The sequence below is a fragment of the Rana temporaria genome, chromosome 3 (assembly GCF_905171775.1).
Source record: "Rana temporaria chromosome 3, aRanTem1.1, whole genome shotgun sequence".
NCBI classification, from domain to species: Eukaryota; Metazoa; Chordata; class Amphibia; order Anura; family Ranidae; genus Rana; species Rana temporaria.
Window position 1 is genome coordinate 308259399 of NC_053491.1, and position 14796 is coordinate 308274194.

Below are 14796 nucleotides of genomic sequence, written 5' to 3' on the forward strand. Positions count from 1 at the left end.
TACACCTGCAGACAAGCTCCTCTCATCGGGAACTGTATCCTATTGTTGTTATATTGCTGTATTGTTATTGATTATTACTGTATCGTATCGTGTTGTTATATTGCTGTATTGTGGTGTTGTTGTATTATATTGTTATTGAATACTGTATTGAATCCCAGTTGGACGGGGTTATCTGTGCTGCCAAATCAATATATGGGCATTTGTTGTATCGAGCCCACATGCTGTGACATCACTTCCCATGGAGGAGGTCACATGCTGTGTCATCACTTCCTTTGGTCACATGCTGTGATCTCCTCCAATCAGATATGGTCTGTGAAGCCTATTGTGTTAATAAAACTGCCTGTGAGGGCGTCGGCAAACCAGTGATGACTGGGACGGTGACTTGAGAACAAGCTGGTGTGAGGTCTCTTGACTTGAATGTATGGCAGGGTATGAATGGTGAGTGAATCTATTTAGCTTAAAGGTGGCTTACTTCATTAAGACGAATTCTGTGCTTAATAGAACAGGGCAAAATGGCGGTATGCTCTGCATACAGCCCAGTTTTGCCATGTCAGAGCAGTGTCTCTGTTGTTTTTGTTCTGGCTCCCAAGACGACTGATCCCTCTCCTGCCTTACGATGAGTTTGCGTATAATAATAATAATAATAAGTGCCAGCGTCACTAATAGCTCTTGGCTCTAGGTTCACCCTGTGTCCCTTTTGGGCATAGGGTGACTGAGAAATTATATCTCGGATTACATGAGATGGGACATTAATGATAATTCATATATTGCAGGATATCTTGAGATATTACAAGTTGTTAAAGTCTGACTCCAAATGGAGTGTTTTCATTCAATGGGGGGGGGGGGGACACATGCCTTTGAGGTGTTAATTAGGTCTGCTCCAAGACCTTTCATTATGTATGCTAATAACACGGTTTGTGTGAAGATGCTATTGATGATAGATATGTGTTGTGAGTTAGCAGTCTAAAGGTCAGATGTCTTCTTTCAGAGGTAGGGAATTAGCATGTCAATTATGTTTAGTAAAGGAATGTGTTTATGTGAAAAGTCTATTGATGATACTATGTGATAGGAATAACAGGTGAGGGGAACTTGTCAAGCTGTAGTAATTAACCCCTCTAAATGCGCAGACGGGACGTCTGGGGGATGACTAATTAATCAACTCAACTGAATGTCATTGTCTAAGAGAGTGTGTATTGAAATGCCGTGTGGGTGGAGTTGATTCATTGTTCACTTGGGTTCTAAAACTGTATATAAGAGAGCTAACCATTAAAGATTCATTCATTCATTTGACTCTCTGAGAAATTCTTATGGATCGTGTCTGCTGGATTGTGGAGTGTCGGAAGTTGTCTTGGGTTGATGGAATGGGAATATCGTAAACGGTGGTGACCGTTACAAACTCTATTCACACAGCTACCAACCAGTCACCCTTCTGGGCGAATTTCGGGTTCCATCCTTCCTTTCTCCCCGACACCTTCCCCGAGATATCTGTCCCTGCTGTACAGGAATGGATTTCTTCTATCAAGCAGAACTTTCTGAAGATTCAGGAAAACATGTAAAAGTCCCAGGACAACTACAAAAGGTATTATGACAAAGGAGAATCCAGTTTTTAAGGTTGGTGAAGAAGTCTGGCTATCAGCCATCAACCTAAGATTACCTCTCCCTTCACAAAAGCTGGGCCCAAGGTTCATAGGTCCCTTCAAAATCAAAAGGATGGTAAACCCTGTGGCCTAAGTGATAATATTGAAAACAAGCAAAAACAAATCGATTTTTTAATTTCCTTTTCCTCCCCATAGATCCCTTGGATCGTTGCTGTGTGGTCCGCCCTCGACGCTGGAAGGCTTTATCTCTGTCGGGCTTCCCGGCATGGTAGGGAGATGTGTTCATCATGGATCTCCCTTTTTCTGCACCCGCAGTTTTAACAACTACCACTGTGGGGCGCTTGCATCATGCTGGCGGCATTCCGTGTTCGCCGTCAGACAGGGGATGGCGTTGCGCGCATGCGCAGTGCCGTGCATTCGCGTTTTGCCGCCCCTATGTCATGTAGTTAAGTCGGAGCGACGGAGATTTCTGATGCAGTTCTGCCTTCCGGAACGCCGAGGTGGCCACAAGCTGAGAGGAATGATTCATGGGCTGTACTGACACACCTGTCATCAATTCATTAATTTAAATACTAAGGTACTTAAAGATTAGGGATGAGCTTCGTGTTCGAGTCAAACTCATGTTCGAGTCGAACACCGTATGTTTGACCGTTCGTCAAATTGCGAACGTTATGGGCCGTTCGCACCAAATTCGAGTGGCGCGTCAAGGCCCATAATTCACTGTGGCATCGCAGTGCATTGCTGGCTAATGATTGGCCAAGCATGCACTATGACCCGCATGCTTGGCCAATCACAGCCCCATCTGTACAGAGAGCCGTAACTGGCCAAAGCCAGGGTGGATTTGGCCAATTATGCCTCAGGGGATTTAGTACACGCCCCACACTATATAAGGCTGCTTGGAAGTCGGCCTTGTGTAGTGTATTGCGGCCTTGGTGAAAGACAGAGAGAGAGAGAGACAGTGTCATTTCAATTGAGTTAGATAGAGCAAGCAGGCAGGCGAGTCAGTTAGCTGCAGTGACAGTGTGTAGAGGATATATATGCATCCCAGGTGTTGTATATATATTTATACACTGTATTCAGTTTAGCTAGATCCATTCCTGTATGCTCTTCCTAATATACTGACAGGTAGGCAGGTTAAGGGGCTAGCTGCAGTATTTTCACTTGGTGTACTGTGTCCTTTGCACAGTGTGCACCTACAGCTTACCTGAATACAATTGCCGGCGTTCTCATACAAATACAGGCAGGGACATACAGTATTCAGTTTTCTTGTCCTTTTCACAGTGTGCACCTAAAGCTTACCTGAATACAATTGCTGGTGTTCGCATACAAATACAGGCAGGGACAAACAGTATTCAGGTTTAGTGTCCTTTGCACAGTGTGCACCTAAAACTACCTGACTACAATTGCTGGTGTTCTCATACTAATACCACAGGCAGGGATCTGCAAGTATTTTCACTTGGTGTACTGTGTCCCCTGCACAGTGTGCACCTAATGCTTACCTGAATACAATTGCTGGTGTTCTCATGCAAATAAAGACAGGGACATACAGTATTCAGTTTTAGTGTCCTTTGCACAGTGTGCACCTAAAGCTACCTGACTACAATTTCTGGTGTTCTCATACTAATACCACAGGCAGGGATCTGCAAGTATTGTCCAGTTAGTGTACTGTGTCTTTGCACAGTGTGCACCTAAAGCTACGTGACTACAATTGCTGGTGTTCTCATACTAATACCACAGGCAGGGATCTGCAAGTATTGTCAGTATTTGTGAAGCTCTCTGCAGACCATTAGTATGTCTGGAAGAACAACAAGGAGAGGCAGAGAGCCACGAGCCGATAAAAGAGGGCAAGCAGGCTCTACTTCTAGAGGCAGTGCTGGTCATGGACACGGTGCATCCTCATCAGCACATGGCCGTGGGACACGCTCGTCCTTTGTTCCGGCAGCTGGCCGTGTTGAGCTGCAACATGCCGAAAACTTGGTAGAGCGGATGACCAAGCCGTCCTCATCCTCTCTCACCCAGTCTCAGGGTACTTTGTCTGGCAAAGCAGCTGTCAACACTGCCTCTTCCCTCAGCTCAATGGCATCAGTCACTCCTTCCCTAGCCCCACCATGTCCTTCTGAGGAGTCCCCCAAACTGTTTGACCACAGTGTTGGGTACATGCTGCAGGAGGATGCGTAGCATTTTGAAGGCTCCGATGATGGTACGCAGCTAGAGGAAGGCAGTAACGCGAGCCCAGAGAGAGAGAGAGGGTGCCCAAGATGGACAGCAATCTGGCAGTCATGTTCCCCCAGCTGCAGCATACTGCCAGGTTTGCTACAGTGATGAGGAGGGAGGGGATTATAAGGTCACTGACTCTACGCGGGTGCCTGATAGGAGAGAGGAGGAGGCACATCTCCAACAAGGCAGGATGCCCTCCATGTGCCAGGTTAAGGGCAGCACAACGACTGCATCGCACCGCAGAGCTCCGCATGTGCGGGGCGCTGCTGTCTCTCCGCGTTATTCCAAAATTTCTTGTGTGTGCCTTTTTTTAAATGAGTGCATCAGATCGCACCGCTGCGATTTGCAACATATGTCTCAAGCGTATCTCGCTTGGCCAAAACATCACCCGCTTGGGCACCACATGCTTGACCAGACATATGTCGACCTGCCATGCAGTTTGTTGGCAAGAGTACCTAAAAGACCCACACCAAAGAACAAAGCGGACCTCTCCTTGCTCCTCATTAGCTGGGATCTCCAACCCCACTATACCTTCAGTCCTCTTTGAAACCTGCACTGAGAGGAATGAAGGTGTAGAATTAGGTGTGTCACAGCCAAGTACTTGCGGGCAATCTGCTATCGGTACACCGACGTTAGATTGTACCAGGCAAATTTCCCTGCCCCAGCTGCTGCAGCACGGAAAGAAGTTCGCACCCAGCCATCCACATGCCCAGCGGTTGAATGCTAGCTTGGCTAAATTGCTAGCACTTCAACTGCTGCCTTTTCAGTTGGTAGACTCTGCCCCCTTCCGTGAGTTTGTGGAATGTGCAGTACCTCAGTGGCAGGTTCCTAAACGCCACTTTTTCTCACTGAAGGCGATTCCGGCTCTCTACCGGCATGTGGAAGGCAATGTCCATGCCTCGCTGGACAGGGCGGTCAGCGGCAAGGTACATATTACCACTGACTCATGGTCCAGCAGGCATGGACAGGGACATTACCTATCTTTCACGGCACATTGGGCGACTCTGCTGGCAGCTGGGAAGGATGCAGGACAAGGTACAGTAGTGTTGGAGGTTGTTCCGCCACCACGCCTCCAAAATGCTACTATTGTTGATTGTGACACACCTCTCTCCTCCATCCCCTCCTCTTCTTCCTCCGTGGCCTCTTCCTGTGCTGATTTGTCCTCAGGACCAGCGGTAACCTGTAGGCGTTTAAGGGGCTACACAGGTACGCAGGCAAAAAGATGCCATGCGGTGCTTGAGCTGGTGTGCTTGGGGGACAGGAGCCACACTGGGGCAGAGGTTCTGTCAGCTCTGCAGGGGCAGGCTCAGAGGTGGTTGACACCACGCCAGCTTATCCTAGAAATGGTGGTTTGTGACAATGGCACCAATTTTCTCCTTGCCCTCCGACAGGGACAACTGACCCATGTGCCCTGTATTGCTCACGCCCTTAACTTGGTGGTGCAGCAGTTCTTGGGCAGGTACCCGGGCTTACAGGATGTCCTGAAGCAGGCCAGAAAACTCTGTGTGCATTTCCGACGGTCATATAATGCCAGTGCTCGGCTGGCTAACCTCCAAAAGGAATACAACATGCACAAGAACTGCCTAATCTGTGACATGCCCACCAGGTGGAACTCTAAGTTGGCCATGCTGCAGCGGCTGCACACGCAGCAGAGGGCCATCAATTAATATCTAGAAGGTACAGAACACATAGAGTGGAGAGAAAATTGCTGCTCACCCCGATAAATGCAATAGAGAAATTTTCCCAGTTGGGGTTTTTTGGCAGCTCAGGTGGACAAAAAATGATTTCAATGTAGTAAAAAATATAGTATTTATTCACATATATAAAAATTCCTTTATCAAAAAAGTGGGGCAAAAAATGGGTTGCATGATAGAAAATGAGTTGCGGCATAACAAAGAGACATGATTTACATGTATTGTATTAAACAGTACACAACATTACATTTATACGGCTGATAAAATATGTTGCAGTATAAACTGTTCCTATCTTTAATAAAAAATGTTGGTTAAAAAAGTAAGTAACCCTTTAAAACCGCCCACCATTACATTCATATGGAAAAACCTTTAAATAAAGGAGAGAGGGCTGGAAAAAAGGGAAAAAAGGGACATGATAATATAACTATACAGTATGAGGAAGTATTTAAATTTATTATTTACCATTAGTAGAAATGTAAAAAAGATCTCGATGTAGTAGCTCAATGCTGGATAGGGGTGTCCGATGGTCCCCCCAGGGCTGGTCCGATCCCCGGATATCATACACATGCGTCCGCACCAGGGAACCCCATTTGACACAACAGGGGGTCACCCCCTGAAAATGGAACCAGTGTGGAATGGACCGACAGGGGGGGAAGGGGAACACAGCGGAGAAAGGGAAAAAATGAGGCTGTGTATGTGTGTACATACATGGGGGATATCTATAGGTAAAAGGTAAGGGAAAGAGGGGGAGGGAGTGAGTGTGAAAAGAAGGGGGATGTTGGTGGGGAAAGTGAAAAGGGGAGTGAAGGGATAAGGGAGCAGTGGAGGGAAAGAAGCAGGAAAAAGAAAGAGGAAGTGTGAATAAAAGACAAATGTGAAGGAAATAGAAAATATGGATTTAAATAGGGAATATGGAAGGAAAAAGGGACAATAATTGGATGGGGGATGTAGTGTGGGAAAGTGGTGAGGTGAAGGAAAAGAAGAAAAAACATATGTGCGGGAGGGGAAGAAAAAAGTAGAAAAAGGAGAGAAGAAAGAGAAAAAGAAAAATAAATTGAGTGAAAGGGATGGGGAGGGAAGGGAATAAGAAAGGGAAGAGGAAGGGGGAAGTAGGGATGTTGGGAAAGTGAATGAGAAATGATGAAAGGTGTGAGTGATGCCAGTGTAAGGGGGAAAGAAGGAGTGAATAAGTGAATGTGAAAAATGAAGTGTTGAAATATGAGAAAGGAGGTGTAAAAAAGGGGGGGGGGAAGGAAAAAGAAAGAGTGGGGAAGAAAAATAGGGGGAGAAGGGAAGCATAAAAGGAAAGAAAGAGAAAAGGAAAAAGGGAGTGAAAGCGTAAATGAAGGGGGACAAGTGATGTTGAATAGGTGATAGATGCAAAAAGGTGATGATTAAATGGAATGGTGAAAGGGAATGGAATATGTGTGAGGGGGAAATAGGGGATAACAACCAGGTGAAACTGGGAGGATAAAAATACACAAAAGAGGGGGGGGCCCGGGGTGGGCTAAAAAGTGAGGGGAGAGAAAAAAAGGGGGGAGGGAAGACCTGAAAGAGGAAAGGTATCAGACCAAATTGGAAGCAAAGGGGAAACATTACCTTATGAATTGAAACTTTTAAATTTAAAAGCATCCAAAGGGGATCAAGCTCTGTTGTAGAAACACCGCTGGTGCTCTAAGAAAGCAGCACTTTTCAGCGTGGTCCCCTCTGTAAAAATGGAGTGAGTACAGTTATAGAGATAAATAAGGGGAAAAGGGGGCACCAGAAAGCCCCCTGAGAACAAGATAAAGTATTTAATTGCAGACTTACCCTGGTGGGGAAAGAAACAGCATGCTAATCCTGGAGGTGTTAGCAATGATCCTCCAGGAGAAGCAGGTGGGATGATGTATATGTATGGCACCTTATTGGCCAGGGGCGGGGAAAAGAAGGATCCTAGATCCACCCCCATTCCCAATCAAGGGTGTGTGAAAACCCACCATTCCAATGCGATCAGGGGTCCATAGGATGTACCTGGCAACAGGTGCATGATGGTGGGGGTGACCACCTCGGCGTGTAGAGACGCATACAGCGTTGGCAGCTGCGGCCGCTTCCGGTGCGCGAGACGTGACGGCATGACGTCACCGCGTGCACGCGGACTAGCCGTGCACGCGCAGTGCACGTCAAAACGCACAGGAGCGGTTCTACAGGCCGCCAGCAGGGGGAGAGTGCATCCACCGCAATGGACGGTCGTGCACTGTCGCCATCATGTGGGTGATGCTAAAGCGTACAACTACGCTATTCTCTCACCCTGCTGGGCAGTAAAAAGGGGACTGGAGGGCGCGGACCGTTGCGATCAAACCAAGAGGGGGGACAACCGTGGGGGGCCACCAAGAAAACCCGTAGACGACAAAAAGGCATACACATGGGAAAAAGAGACAAAAATATTATTACACAATGGTAAAAAAAAAAAAACATAATAACATTACAAGAATTACATGAATACAATTGAACGTGCCACAGCATCTGTATGATCTAAAAAACAACAATGATTTTCACCCTTATGCATATGCGACTACACGAATGTGGTTGTATAAGTAATATTCTAAAAGGGCATAATGCGTAGCAAGAAAAGGAGCCTCAAGTGACAACTTTGGCATAAGCACAGTGGCACAGCCAATACATAGAGTAGTTATATCACATAGTTAAAGAGAATCTAAAGCAAAGGTACCGGATGGGGTTGGTCATGGTGAAATGTGTCATAAATCACCGCCCCTGTCTGGAATGTGAATTCTACAGAGAGCGGTGAAGGAAACTTTGGGTACAGTATAATTGTGCTGAGACACAGCGTGTCTCCCAATGTTGCAGGTAATTTTTTCCCTTTCTCTGCTGTGTTCCCCTTCCCCACCTCTGTCGGTCCATTCCACACTGGTTCCATTTTCAGGGGGTGACCCCCTGTTGTGTCAAATGGGGTTCCCCGGTGCGGAGGCATGTGTATGATATCCGGGGATCGGACCAGCCCTGGGGGGACCATCGGACACCCCTATCCAGCATTGAGCTACTACATCGAGACCTTTTTTACATTTCTACTAATGGTAAATAATACATTTAAATACTTCCTCATACTGTATAGTTATATTATCATGTCCCTTTTTTCCCTTTTTTCCAGCCCTCTCTCCTTTATTTAAAGGTTTTTCCATATGAATGTAATGGTGGGCGGTTTTAAAGGGTTACTTACTTTTTTAACCATTCATATTCATTTTTTGTCCACCTGAGCTGCCAAAAAACCCCAACTGGGAAAATTTCTCTATTGCATTTATCGGGGTGAGCAACAATTTTCTCTCCACTCTATGGGTCTGATTTACCAAAGCCTTTACTCCATGACTCATGGAGTAAAAGCAGGGGTAGCAGCCGTTTTGCCATTTACTAAAGAAATACGCTGCTAGTGCAGTGTATTTCCCTAGTTACTAATGTGCTCAGTGCGCCCAGGAGAGGGCGCATGGTGCGCCTGATAGACCTGGCGCACGGCACATTGAAATGTAAATATCGGGGATTCGGGCGGGAGTTTATTAGGGGAGGGAGGGGGTGATGCAGGGGAAGTGAAGTGACATGTGTTTGAAAGTGTTTGGCGGGCCGAATTGAAAGTGAAAGTGTTTTTTGAAAACAGATCCCCGTACGCTTACACAGTGCGCCTGAACCTCGGGAGGTTCATTTGCATACTGGGCATGCGTAGAGAGAAATGTTAGGGATTCCCGTGCGCCTTGTCAGTACGCCGTGAAAATCTTGGTAAATACCAAGCGGCGTACCCGTGATTGCGCTGCGTGACGCGGCGCACGGGAATCTGCGACCTGTTTTCAGCCATGAAGGGGAACTCCACGCCAAATTTCAAACTTGAAATCGGCGCGGGGTCCCCCTCCAGGGGTACATTAGGCTCTTAGGCTTGGTCCGGAACATGAGGGGTTAAACCCGTGCCGATTCGGCGCGGGGTTCCCCCCAGATCCAAACCAAACCCTCATCCCAAGCACGCAGTCTGGCCGGACAGGAATGGGGGTGGGGACGAGCGAGCGCCCCCCCCCTCCTGAGCCGTACCAGACCGCATGCCCTCAACATGGGGGAGTGTGTGCTGTAGGGGAGGGGGGCACTGCCCCCCCCACCCCACAGCACTCTTGTCCCCATGTCGATAGGGACAAGAGCCTCTTCCCGACAACCCTTGCCATTGGTTGTCGGGGTATACGGGCGGGGGCTAATCGGAATCTGCGAGCCCCCTTTAATAATGGCGCCTATCCCCCGGTCTTTCCGGTGCCTTCCGCCAGGGTTCCGGTCTTCTTGGTCTTCTGCCGGGGGTGCGCCAACTCCCCGGTCTTTTCTCTGCTCCCTCTTCTGCCTGGCTCCCCCGCGGAGCCAGGGCTTTCTTCCTTCTTCTTTCTTCTCTGTTCCTTCTTCTGCCTGGCTCCTCCGGGAGCCCAGGGCTTTCTTTCCGCTGTCTTCTCCCTTCTCTTCCATTGGATGTTGACACGACGAGGTTCCGCGCTGACATGCCGTGTGAGCGACGGGCATCGACTTATATAGGGCAATGCCACCATGTGACCTCAACCCATGTGACATCACATTCCCTGGGCATGATGGCAATGTGATGTCACATGGGTTGAGGTCACATGGTGGCATTGCCCTATATAAGTCAATGCTCATCACTCACACGGCACTCCAGCGCCGGACCTCGCCCTGTCAACATCGAATGGAAGAGAAGGGAGAAGACAAGCCCTGGGCTCCCGGAGGAGCCAGGCAGAAGCGGAAGGCACCGCAGAAGCACGGAGGGTGGCGCCCTCCGGTGGAAGAAAGCCCTGTGCTCCGCGGAGGAGCCAGGCAGAAGCGGAAGGCACCGCAGAAGCCCGCGGGTGTCGCCCCCCGGCGGAAAACATCGTAGAAGCCCGGGACCCTCCCCCATAGGCAGGAAGCCTCGTGGTGAAGGGGGTCCCGGTGAAATACGTCGCTTAAGACGGGGGGGGCAGGTGCACCCCCCCGCAGAAACCGACGAAGCCCGGGACCCTCCCTCATAGGCAGGAAGCCTCATGGTGAAGGGGGTCCCGGTGAAATACGGCGCTGAAGACTGGGGGGGCAGGTGCACCCCCCGCAGAACTCGACGAAGCCCGGGACCCTCCCCCATAGGCAGGAGCCTCATGGTGAAGGGGGTTCCGGCAGAAGACGGCGAAGCCCGGGGCCTAATGGGGTGGTGGTGGCGGGCCCCGGCAGAAGACCCCCGGCTGACTAATAAATTAATTTATTAATGTGTGTGGTGTTTTATTTATTTAAAAAATTTTTCTCCAGGTGAATGGGTAGGGGTACAATGTACCCCATACTCATTCACATAGGGTGGGGGGCCGGAATCTGGGGGCCACCTTATTAAAGGGGCCTCTCAGATTCTGATAAGCCGCCCGCCTGCATACCCCGACAACCAACGGCCAGGGTTGTCGGGAAGAGGCTCTTGTCCCTATCGACATGGGGACAAGAGTGCTTTGGGGTGGGGGGGCAGTGCCCCCTCCCCCACAGCACACACTCCATATTTAACCCCTCCCTCGCACCTAGTGTTAACCCCTTCCCTGCCAGTGGCATTTTTTTAGTAAGCAATGCATTTTTAGAGCACTGATCGCTAGAAAAATGCCAATGGTTCCAAAAAAGTGTCCGATGTGTCCGCCATAATGTCGCAGTACCGTTAAAAATCGCTGATCGCCGCAATAACTAGTTAAAAATGCCATATTTTGTAGACGCTATAACTTTTGCCAAAACCAATCAATAAACGCTAGTTGCGATTTTTTGGAACCAAAAAGATGTAGAATATGTATCGGCCTAAAGTGAGGGATTTTTAAAAATTTTTGAAAATATATTTTTGGGGATATTTATTATAGCAAAAAGTCAAAATTATTCTTATTTTTTTTTTTAAATTGTCGCTCTATTTTTGGTTAGAGCTCTAAAAAATATAAAACCGCAGAGGTGATCAAATACCACCAAAATAAAGCTCTCTTTGTGGGAAAAAAAAAGGTTGAATAATAAGAATAATAATTAAAATGCCCCTGTCCTTAAAGACAGAAGTGAACACGCACATTTAATAATCTATTTGTGGGGAAAAAAAGGTTGCCAATTTTGTTTGGGAGCCACGTCACACGACTGCGCAATTGTCAGTTAAAGCGACGCCGTGCCGAATCACAAAAACCACACATGTGAGGTATTGATGCGTGCGTTAGTGCGAGAGCAATACTTTTAGCACTAGACCTTCTTTGTAACTATAAACTGGTAACCTGAAAAAAATAAAAAGGTCGCCTATGGGGAATTTCAAGTACTGAATTTTGGCCCCATTCCAGGAGTGTTTTCAATAGTAAAGCGTGACATGTAAAGTATCTATTTACTCGGTGTAACATCATCTTTCACATTATCACCAAAAATTGGGCTAACTTTAGTGTTTTGTTAATTTTTAACCACTTGAGCCCCGGACCATATTGCTGGTCAATGACCGGGTCAGTTTTTGTGATTCGGCACGGCGTCGCTTTAACTGACAATTGCGCAGTCGTGTGACGTGGCTCCCAAACAAAATTGGCAACCTTTTTTTCCCCACAAATAGATTATTAAATGTGCGTGTTCACTTCTGTCTTTAAGGACAGGGGCATTTTAATTATTATTCTTTAGTTTTGTTACGTAATAATTCACTAACACCTCCCCTTCAGGCTGGAGAGCATCAGATCAGGAAAAAAAAAAAAAAGCTCTCATGCCATTGCAGCTTTGTTCCTACATGTGTGATGAACTGAGTCTGCTCAGACACTTAGAAAAAAAATATCCTTTCTTTTTAAAAGGTGAAAATCACTTGGATGGTCATAGAAGCATGGTTGGGTTAATACCAGGTGTAAGCAATTACAAGCTCACCCAAACTAGAGACTGCAATTTGTTCATGTGATTTCAATTGCTTCATTACTAGCACTGTTATAAAAAGCATGGATCGATCATTCCTCAGCTGCCCTCAGAAGGGGCAGGCTGGCAGAAATGCTGTTGCTAAACACAAATGTGGTTTGTTGCATGTTTTTGTTTATTTTGCCAATGGTTTTTGTTTATTTTTAAATGATGTTCACTTTGATGTATTTGTCTCTGTGGCCTTATTTTATGAAAAATGTGTGAAGATGTTGCGACGTTAAACCTATGTTTATTTAGATTTTTGAAATGTATTTTTGTGTGTGTTTGTTTGTTTGTCTTTTTTTGCTTTCCTTGTTTTGTTGACCAATAAAAATTACTTTAAAATGTTGAAGTTTGTCTTTTGTTACTTTTTCATGCTACATATTCTGACAGCTGCACACACACACTAGTTCTGGGGGGGGGGGGGGGGGATACAAAAACATGGTGTGGCTTTGACAGGAAGGGGTGGGTCATTTTTCTATTAGGAGGTGCAGAAATGTAGTCAGGCCTAGGGCAGCACAAAACCTAAATATACTACTGCATATTAGGGCTTATTTAGACCGGATCCGATTTACAGCATGTTTTTATAGTGTGGGAGGAAACCCACGCAGGCACAGGGAGAACATGCAAACTCCATGCAGATGGTGTCACGGGCGGGATTAGAACCAGCGACCCTTTTGCTGCTAGGTCAAAGTGCTATACACTACACCACTGTGCTGAACGAACATGATTGCAGCTGAAAGCATGAGATTTTTTTTTTTTTTTTTCAATACCATGCTTTCCAGCCTTATTGACCCCGCCTCTCTCCATAAAGAGGACCTGTCACACACTAGTCCTATTACAAGGGATGTTTACATTCCTTGTAATAGGAAGAAAAGTGATCCAAAATCAAAAAAGTGACAAAAAAGTGCAAGCAGAAAAATATGAGCTAAAAAAAACAAAAAACGCCCCTGTCCCTAGAAGCTCGCACTCAGAAGCGAATATGCATGTAAGTCCCCACATATGTAAACACCATTCAAACCACACATGTGAGGTATTGAAGCATGTGTTAGAGCGAGAGCAATAATTCTAGCCCTAGACCTCCTCTGTAACTCTGAACTGGTCACCCGTATAAAAAAAAACAAGCATCGCCTATGGATATTTTTATGTCCCGAAGTTTGGCGCCATTCCCTGAGTGTGTACAATATTAAAGCGTGACAAGTTAGGTATCTATTTACTCGGTGTAACATCATCTTTCACATTATCCCTAAAAATTGGGCTAACTTTACTGTTTTGTTATTTTTTAATTCATGGACCGTGTTTTTTTTTGGGCCAAAAAAAAAGGCGTTAGAAAAATGATTGCGCAAATACCGTTGGAAATCAAATAAAAAATGACCGCCACTTTATTCCCTAGGGTGTCTGCTAAAAAATTATATATAATGTTTGGGGGTCCTGAGTAATTTCCCAGGAACAAAATATAATTTTTACATGAAGGAGAGAAGTGCCAGAATAGGCGCGGTATGGAAGTGGTTAACCACTTAAGCCCCGGACCAATATGCAGCCTAAAGACCCAAGGTGTTTTTACAGTTCGGGACTGCGTCGCTTTAACAGACAATTGCGCGGTCGTGCGACGTGGCTCCCAAACAAAATTGGCGTCCTTTTTCCCCCCACAAATAGAGCTTTCTTTTGGTGGTATTTGATCACATCTGCGGTTTTTAGTTTTTGCGCTATAAACAAAAATAGAGCGACAATTTTGAAAAAAATGCAATATTTTTTACTTTTTGCTGTAATAAATATCCCCCAAAAACATATATAAAAACATTTTTTTCCTCAGTTTAGGCCGATACGTATTCTTCTACCTATTTTTAGTAAAAAAAATCGCAATAAGCGTTTATCGATTGGTTTGCGCAAAATTTATAGCGTTTACAAAATAGGGGATAGTTTTATTGCATTTTTATAAATTTTTTTTTTTTTACTACTAATGGCGGCGATCAGCAATTTTTTTCGTGACTGCGACATTATGGCGGACACTTCGGACAATTTTGACACATTTTTGGGACCATTGTCATTTTCACAGCAAAAAATGCATTTAAATTGCATTCTTTATTGTGAAAATGACAGTTGCAGTTTGGGAGTTAACCACAGGTGGCGCTGTAGGAGTTAGGGTGCACCTAGTATGTGTTTACAACTGTAGGGGGGTGTGGCTGTAAGAATGACGTCATCGATCGTGTCTTCCCTATAAAGGGAATGACGCGATCGATGCGCCGACACAGTGAAGCACGGGGAAGCCGTGTTTACACACGGCTCTCCCCGTTCTTCAGCTCCGGGGAGCGATCGCGACGGAGCGGCTATAAACAAATAGCCGCGCCGTGGTCCCGGATCGCTCCCCGAGCGGA